Source organism: Cajanus cajan, chromosome 9 (assembly GCF_000230855.2).
Source record: "Cajanus cajan strain Asha chromosome 9, NIPB_CcT2T_4, whole genome shotgun sequence".
Taxonomy (NCBI): domain Eukaryota; kingdom Viridiplantae; phylum Streptophyta; class Magnoliopsida; order Fabales; family Fabaceae; genus Cajanus; species Cajanus cajan.
This window is the reverse complement of record NC_138525.1, coordinates 11,487,835-11,497,224: the sequence shown is the minus strand read 5'-3', so window position 1 is coordinate 11,497,224 and position 9,390 is coordinate 11,487,835. Positions and strand designations below refer to the sequence as shown.

General features: G+C 29.7%; 1 long non-coding RNA gene across 1 annotated transcript; it reads right to left on the bottom strand.

The window, feature by feature from the left end:
* Nucleotides 1-3,932: 3,932 nt before the first annotated feature.
* LOC109793613 (uncharacterized) lies at nucleotides 3,933-8,038 on the bottom strand. Its single transcript, XR_014429748.1, has 4 exons — nucleotides 7,945-8,038; nucleotides 7,679-7,753; nucleotides 5,738-5,972; nucleotides 3,933-4,286 (listed from the first exon to the last, which is right to left on the bottom strand). It is a non-coding gene; the product is annotated as an uncharacterized LOC109793613 (long non-coding RNA).
* Between the last annotated feature and the right edge of the window lie 1,352 nt (nucleotides 8,039-9,390).

Genomic DNA, 9,390 nt, shown 5'->3' with positions numbered 1-9,390 from the left:
CTTAACTTTTTTAGCTTGTATTGGATCATCCCAAATTGTACCATGTGTTAAATAGAGTAAGATCTCGTCCATCCATTTTTTCCTTCCCATGGTTGTGTGCCTACACTCCTCAATGGTTATACTTGGCATAGGAAACTCTTGTTGTAATAGTGTACACAATTGCCCAGGTTTTCGGCTATTGACAAATTGTGCCAATTGAGCAAATCTCTCATTTTTACCCCGAGGAGTGTCATACTTGTACTTCTTTAAAACTTTCTCTTAACTTTTGGTTCTTCGACTTTTACCACGTAAGTTTATTATTTTAGTCCCAACCTTAGCCTCAACTTTGGCCTTGACAAAATCCGTAAAATATCTTGAACGGATGAATGTTAGTGGCATACCTTATCTGAGGATCTTTCAACACTTTAGGTTTTCGATTCTTAGCCTTGCTCTCAATACCATCTTTGGCCTTGACACTTAATCATACTGATAAATTAAGTTATGCATGGATCTTTCGATGCCTTTAGAACCCTTCCGATATACCATTGGTTAAGAAAGTCGAGTAAAAGCTTTGGTAATGGGAAGATAAATAAATACTAAAATGGTACGTAGGAACCTTGTTACTTCTTTCTAGTTACTCCAAGGGAAACAATTTTAGTGTGGATTCTTTAATTAGCTGGATATTTCCCTATTTGGATTTGGGTCGACCCAACATCATATTTTTTTAGTTAGATTGGGGCGGTCCACGTTATATGTCACATGTTTGGACAGATTTCGCTTTGAAAATGTAGTTGTGAAGAATTTGATGGGCTTCACACAAATATCCAAATCTACTCATTTAACAAAGTTTTTTTTTTTTTTTTTACTTAAAATTATTTCCAATCACAATTCATTTTCTGAGATAATTAAAAATGGTATGACCTACTATTTCCCTTGATGGGAATGTTAATCACACTAGAATTTTTTTTTTATCAAAAATATTACACTCACTTGCCTTATTACAACAGGAAATATTTTTTTAGCCCATTTTCACTAGATGTTATGATGCAAAACTTCAACATATTGATCAAAGGGGACTTTAATTAGCAGTTAGCACTACAACAAAATTTGTTATTAACGACAATTATTTAATGACAATAATTTAATTGTCATCATATATAAAAATATTAATGGCTAATATATAATAGTCACTAAAAATATATTTATATTACACTAAAATTTACTATTAGCGACAATTATTTACTGGAAAAAACTTAAGTCCCACATCGATTAGAGATAAGATAATTAAATAGTATATAAGTGAGTAATAACTATCACTTTACAGGTTCATTTTATAGGGTTGACTCATAATTCACTATTCTAAATTGGTATCAAATCACCAATTATTACCAAATTCAATAGTGTTATAAAATAATTAGAGAAAAACTTTCACCTTATAAATCTCACATTTCTTAAGAGACAAGACAATTAAAAAAATAAATAAAAGACAACTCTCATCTTACAAATCCCACATCGAGTAGAGATAAAAAAAAGTATATAAGTTATGAATTTAGAAAAGGAAATTATAGGAATAAATTATTTAAAGTAAAGGAGACGATTAAAAAAAATAACTTTTAATAGCCTTTAAAATGGCTACTAGAATTGTTACTAAAAAAAATAAGTTTTTCCAACAATTTAGTAGATCTTTACCAGCATTTTATATAAATGCCGGTAATAATATTAGCGACACTGGATACACCAACCTTTATTTAAATGCTGGTAAAAAAAATAATGGCCATTTATATGACCTTAAATAATAAATTAATAGCCACAAAAAATTAATTTTAGTATATTGTAGAAAAACAAGTGCTAACTGCTATACAATTTTTTTTAAAAATAAAAGTAATGCATGTTATTTTTTTATTAGTAATATTTTGAAAATCGCTATTAAAGGCTAAAATAAATTATTAGACACATTTGAAACCTTTTAAATGTTTACTGAAACAACTAATAAATAAAGTAAAACAATACATAAGTTTAATAAAAAGTAAAATTTAAAGTATTAATTTATTTATATAAATAATACATTCAATTGATTAGATATTATAATGTAATAAAGGTGTTTTAAGTAGTCAAAATATTATAGAAAATAAAGAAAATTTGTAATAAATAATAAATGAATAGTTTAAACGGATATATGTGGGTAATGGATACAATTTTTTTTACTACATGTAAACGGGGTGACAATGAGTATAATAGTATCTATACTCATTGGTACTTGCTATGTAATTATGGAAGAAAAAAAAAAGATACTAGAAAGAGAGTTGAATAGTGTCAATAAAAAACTTGACATTTTTTCCAAGACAGTGAAGTAGTAGCATAAGTCTCTTAAGGAGTGCAAATGAAGCAGAAACACAAAGAACACATGTTTTTATACTGATTCGTCTTAATCACCTAGACTTTGTCCAATTCTTGATCAACTTGATTTTTTTTTTTGAGGGGGGGTGATCAACTTGATTAAGTTCCATTTCTTTTACAAAGATACAAATATTATTTCTTATAAGTCACCTCTATCTCAACCTAAATATTCTTTTATTTGTCTTTTTAAGCAAACTATCCAAATATTCTTTGAACAATAAAATCTCTTGAAGTTTAAATACCAATTTTTTTTTAACAATAAAGTCTCTCCAAGTTTCAAACTAAAACACATAATTAAAGTTGGGTAAAGATAACAATTAATTCGTCTTTCTCATAAGACGTGATACAACTTTGAAGTATATAGATTTATACATAAATAAAGAAGGAATAAAAATTAAAGTTGTTTTCTCTTCTTTTTGAATTGTTCAAGCTTCTTTATATAGGTACATGAAGAAGATGATAGTTGCAAATTTTTGAGTTTCACTCGTAGGCTTGTTTCTTCTTCCTTCCTTACAGAGTAAGATGTTCGTTAGAGTAATAAATGGATACATTAAATGCATTTCATTAAATTGTAACTTCTTATCGGATAAAAGAGACTACTTATCACCTTTTTGGCACAAAATGGAGAGAACTGTTACATGTATAAATCAAAAAATGACCTTTTAGACAACTTCACACACTTAAAGATATTTGCTTGTCATTTCTTTGACAAAAAGTAAATTCTCAGTCCTTTATGAAATTCAAGTACCACTACTAGAAAAATTAAAATTAGAGAGGGAACAAATCCGTCACTAAATTTTATAAAATCCGTCACAAAATAAATTAGTGACGGAATTTGTGACGGGACTGATTCCGTCACAAAAATTGGCGTCACAAAATCATTAGTGACGGAAATTTCAGTCCGTCACAATTAGTGACGGAATGAAGGCGTCACAAAAAATATATTTTCCGTCACTAATTGCTAACAATAATTGTTTATAAATTAATAAAAATTCGTCGCAATTTGTGAGGGATGAAATCCGTCACAAATTGTGATGAATAGAATCCCTCACAAATTGTGATGAATAGAATCCGTCACAAACTGTGATGACTAGAATCCCTCACAAATTGTGATGAATAGAATCCCTCACAAACTGTGATGACTAGAATCCCTCACAAACTATGATGACTAGAATCCCTCACAAACTGTGATGACTAGAATCCGTCACAAACTGTGATGAAAAGAATCCCTCACAAACTGTGAAGGATCTGTCACAAGAACAAAATCCGTCACAAACTGTGATGACTAGAATCTCTCAATAACTGCGAAATCTGTTATACACTGCTATGATAAATGAAATTCGTCAGTTATATTAATCTTATAAAGAACTTTTTTTTACGTGAAGAATATGTTTTTCTCCTGTAATTGTGATATAATTTTTTAATTATGAATATAACAAATAATTTATTAATTAATCAAAAAAGTTGAATTTATTGTCTATTTGTTTGAAAAATTAACAAAATAAATAATTAGGAAAATTTTCTCAATTCTATAAAAGCATGTAACTAAACACGAATATAAGAAAGTCAAGCATACCATATATACAAATAACACCAAATATAACAAAGTTTATGACTGTCGCTGATCCCTAATGTATGATAAGTACTATAGTAAAACTTAAACATAACAAATTATAAGTTTAAAGCATAGTAAACATAATAGTAAAAGATAATGCATCCCTAAACATCTATATCATGATCATCATCTAACTCATTATCATCAGATTGTACAGTGTCAACATCATGTGTAGGAGGAGGTTGGGGAGGACGAGAAGATTGAGAAAACATCTCCATAAATTGCTTCAGTTGCTCAAGAACCAACTGAGACTCTTCCTGTGAATGCACAGTATAACTTCATCAACACATTACACCTGAAAGTAAAACTTAATAAATTCTAGGAACAATATATATAAATTATTGCAAGTATATATAAATAGACGAGGCAGACGAGAGGCAAGTAGTATAAAACAACAATGAACCATATTAATATCAACCAGCTAATAGAAAATAGCAATTAAGAAATAAGATATTTTGGTCTATGATCATGGTCTTTTCACTAACTCTCGTGAAAAAAATTAGCTTGATTTGATAACCTTGATTCATGTACATACAACACACACGCTAACAGGGGCAACAAACTAAAATAAAATTGTGTCATATATAATTACAACAACATAAGACTGTTCTCACTCAATTTAGTTCTATAAGCTTAAAAATATTTTTGTTTATATAATATGATGGAATGGTTAACTCAACATATTGACAAGTTTTAAAAAAAAAATTTAAAGTGAGATTTTTAAAAAATTAATAATAATGTGTTTTGATAAAAAAAAACAAATATTTTAGAGAAGTGTTTTGAAAAAATATTTATATTTATATATATATTTTTTTAAAGAAATATAGATCTTTTAAAGTGAATTCTTAAAAATATAAAAAAATAATTTTTGAATTATAGATCTTGAAAAAATATATACTATACTAAATAGTGTACACTTTGAAAGAGAAACTCAATCTGTTTATGGCATGATTGACTAATTTGCCTTTGAGAAAGCCAATGTGGTTGCTATTAAGTTATTTTCCCTGTGATTCATGTTGATCAAGTAAATTATAAGGAGATAAAAAAACACAAGCTCTCTATGCAGATTCAGCCATAAAATTCTGCACCACATATTCGTATTATTTCTTCATTACCAAGCTAACTAATCATGTGAAGAGCATGCTTGGTTTAACTCATTTTGAAGAAATGATTGCTTATTTATATTAGCTTTCTAAGAGAAGTATTAAGGGTCTATTTATCTAAATTTAATCATCACCAGACATGCATTAAATTCGTTCAAACATTGCCAAAATACATCCAGCAAGATTAACATCCACTATCACATTTAATGTGATGATGAAAGAAGCCAGGAGCCACTGGAATTAAAAAGAAATGTGGCCAATATTTTTTGGTCAGTCCTAAATAGCTTATAATCTGGTCACAAACAACATATGAAAGGCTTTTCAGAGGTAAAACACAAAGAAGTTAGTATTTTCATCAACAAAGCAGTACATGGAATAAAACTGAATCATTAAAATAGTGTGCTACAAAATTGACTAGTGTGGGTAGTTACTAGTTAGTAAGTTGAGCAGATTTGGGATGGTACCCCAAAACTACAATACAAGTTTCCAATTTCTGTGAGGATTTCTTTTTTCAAGCAGCTGTTCAATTTCTATGATTGCATAAACATTTCAACAGTTCTATTTCATTCCTAGCACTAGAAATGCAAAACACAGAGGAATTAAGATATAGTCATTAAACACTTCCAAATAAAACTGAATTTACCTTTTTCAACAGTGGAATGAATTTGTTGTAAAGGAGTTCCAAGCTGGTTTTGATTTCCAAACAGGGTCCTTGCACCACTTGATTTTTTCTTGGTAGTTCAAATAAGGATTAAAGCTGGGCGTTTGACTTCTGGATCAATATGGAAAAGGTTTGCCACATTAGGATTCACAGTTTGATAAAAACTAACATCATCCTCAAGTCTTGATGCGGCAGCAAGCTCCTCACTCTTAGAACCCTGCACATCATGCATCACAGGATATATTAACAAACCACAACAATTCTACTGAAGCTAAAATATGCAACAAGAATGTGATGTCCCCTATCGTTAGAGAATGCAGACTTCAGCTGTCAAATTGGAGAGTATATATCCTTTACTAGCAGCAACGATTTCATTAGACAGAGAAGATAACACAAAATATAGAAATTGCTAAGTTACACAATTAAACAAAGAAGAAATGAGTCCAGCTGAATTTACAGGGGATAAAACATCATTAAGATTGATGTATCATTTATGCATCAAAACAAGACTAGTCCAAAATGGATGACAATGAAGATCCAAGATGGCGCACACAACAGCTTTAGAAGTTGTAACTAAAATTTCCTCAGACAAAGAAGTTCAAAATGGATGCATAAAAGCAACTTTTTAAAAATCTGCTTAAATAATGATACACAAAAGTCTAACCTCCCCCAACCACTTTCCCAAAATTATCATTTCCCCTGTTGAATAGTGAAAATTCACTATCTATCTAGTCCAAAATTTAGACATCAAAGAATTACGTGCAGAAACACGGCAGGAATGAACCTATGAATGATGCAAGTCATTTTACTTCTATCTAAAGTGGCAAAATGATTCTAGATCAGCAGAGGAAACAAAGGTGTCTAAGTCACAGGGGCTGTACCTTTAACAATACATGAAAGGTTACAATGTCATAAATATGCGAGAATGATTCAATACCTTGCAAGAAATATTTTAGTGGCCAAATGGTTCTCTTTTGTATATTTAAGAATTTAAATAAAGTTGTCAACATCAACTGCATCATTTTGCCATTCATTAGGATTTTGGAGGATAATAAGGAAGAAGGAAATCTAATTGGCTGAACTATGTCATAGAGGTCTTGCCACATGATCCAATTGTTGGCTTCTACTGGTTAAATTCATGCAGCTGCAAAATGTTATTGAATTTACATGATGCTTTTTAATTTATGCTTTCAAGTAGCCTGGCTATGTGATTTAATTTACTCTATTGTTTTATCTCATAGCATTCCACTGACAGTGGAGTGGTCAGTTAAGCCGCCTCATGACTATTTACTTGCTGGCTGCCATGATGGAATGGTATAATTCCCTAAAGGTTCAATTATTTGTACTTTACCTTCTCTAAATTGATGTTTACCTTGCTTTTTAACAAATAGGAACTATATTTTTCCATAATGTTTCGTTATGGAAAACGGAGAAAACATTGAAATTTTTTTTCCATAATAGCATTGTTGTTTTAAAATATCAGCATATTGTTGTCTGAAACCCTTTTTTCACAATATATATCACTTTTAATATAATTTGCTTTATATTTATATAGGTGGCTTTGTGGAAATTTTGTACAAATTCTTCATCAAAATGCGAGGGTAATAATTTTGTTACTTTATGTGTGTCTCATGTTTACCTATTTGGTTGTTAGAGTAGGTAGCTATATTAAAAATAAGTTTATGCTTTATTGTTTATTTACTAAATTTGCAATCTACAAATTCAAAGCCCGTGCTTTGTTTTGGTGCGGATACAGTTCCTATTAGAACTGTTGCCTGGGCTCCATTTGAAGGGTTAGTAAAAATAAAATTTTGTAAAAGTATATTAATATATAAATTTTATTAAATAATTAACAACCATAATAAAAAATAAAAATAAAAAAACTAATCAAACCAAATGTTTTTGGAACATTTCCACACCCACCTCTACACGCACCTGACATGGATGGCGAAAACAAAGCACAACATATTCATTCCATAAACACGTTCATCCCAATAACTGCACAGGAATGCAATCAAACAAAAATGAAAAGAAAATGTGAAAATGCAACAAAATAGGAGCAACACGAGCAAGAAAGTAAAAATAAAGAAGGCAAAGGAGCACGCCAAGCCAGAAAGAGAATGGAGTAGAAAGACATTGAGTGAGGAAGAGAATAGAGAGACATTTGGGAATGGAATTGAAACCCTAACCTTAGGAGGGGCGGCGGACTCCTAATTTTTCCGGGAGACAGAGCGAAAATTATTTGCAAGGCGCGGGACGGATTTGGGACTCATTAAGGAAGGATTTTATTTTATTATTTATTTTAAAAAAATTTTAAACAAATTTCATTAAATTATTAATTATAGTCATTTTTTAACTAAGTTATTTAATTTTAGTTTTTACAATCATTTTTTTATTATTTTTATACTGAATTTAAATTTATTCCGTAACAGCCCAAAATCGTTGGGGCCTCTCGCCCAATTGATTGCCCGGAATGGGCCGTTTCAAAAGTGAAACGGGCCGTTCCGGAATAAGAAAAATGCCCAATATTGGAGAAGCAGAACGAGCCATTCTGGTTTCAGAACGGGCCGTTCTGCTTGAGAACGGGCCGTTCTGCTTCTGGGCATTTTTCTTATTCCGGAACAGCCCGTTTCACTTTTGAAACGGCCCGTTCCGGGCAATCAATTGGGCCTCTAGCCCAGCAATTTTGGGCTGTTACATATTCAACTTATTAAAAATCTAAATTTAAGATATTTCTATTTATCAAATGCATTTTTTATATAAAATAACAAATATAAATTATCGTTTCAATAATTTCTAAATTCATTTTTAAAATTTTAAATATATAATCATATTTTATTATAAATTCAATTTTAAAATTAGCCTAATTTTGAATTTTGAAATTTATATAATTTTTTATGGGTTTTTTAATTACAAAAATTCAAATAACTAAATTTATGTTATTTTGAATATTTTATTTAGAAATTTGATTTCATTTGAGTTTTTTCCAAAAACAAAATTATAAAAAAATCTACAATAAATTATTACGTTTAGTCATTTTTTTTAATCTAAATCATGTTTACTCATTTTAAAAAAAATCAATTTAAACTCATTTATAACTTAACTAAAGATAAAAGAAATACAAAGGTTTTGGTCTCCACTTTATTAAAAAATAACCTCCATATAGTAGTTTTGTTGGTTATCCAATTTTACAGTTTTGTTGGTTTTTATAATTAAAAATAAGACATAATTTAAAACAGATAAATTATTGACGGTTGAAAGAGGATGGAGCAAAGCAATTCTTGCATTTCAAAATCAAAGTGTTTAGGGTTTATCGAATATGCATTACAATTCATCACAGTAGTAGTACTTTCCATTTTCATTCGAATTAAATCTTCGATATAAGGTTCCCAACCTCTCCATATTCTTGTTAATCGAATTCATAACGACCATGTGTTACTGTCAAACCCATGGTTGAGCCAAGTACTATGGTATTGATAAAAATTTATTCGCTAGAGTGTGGGATTGTTTCTCATAATTTGTTAGATATGACTCAATGAAGGGTTTCAAGATTTCTTGTTTTCTTACTTCTTTTCCTTCATTTAGAAGCAATTAAAGTTAAAAAAAATAATTAAAAACTTGTAAATTATCCTTGT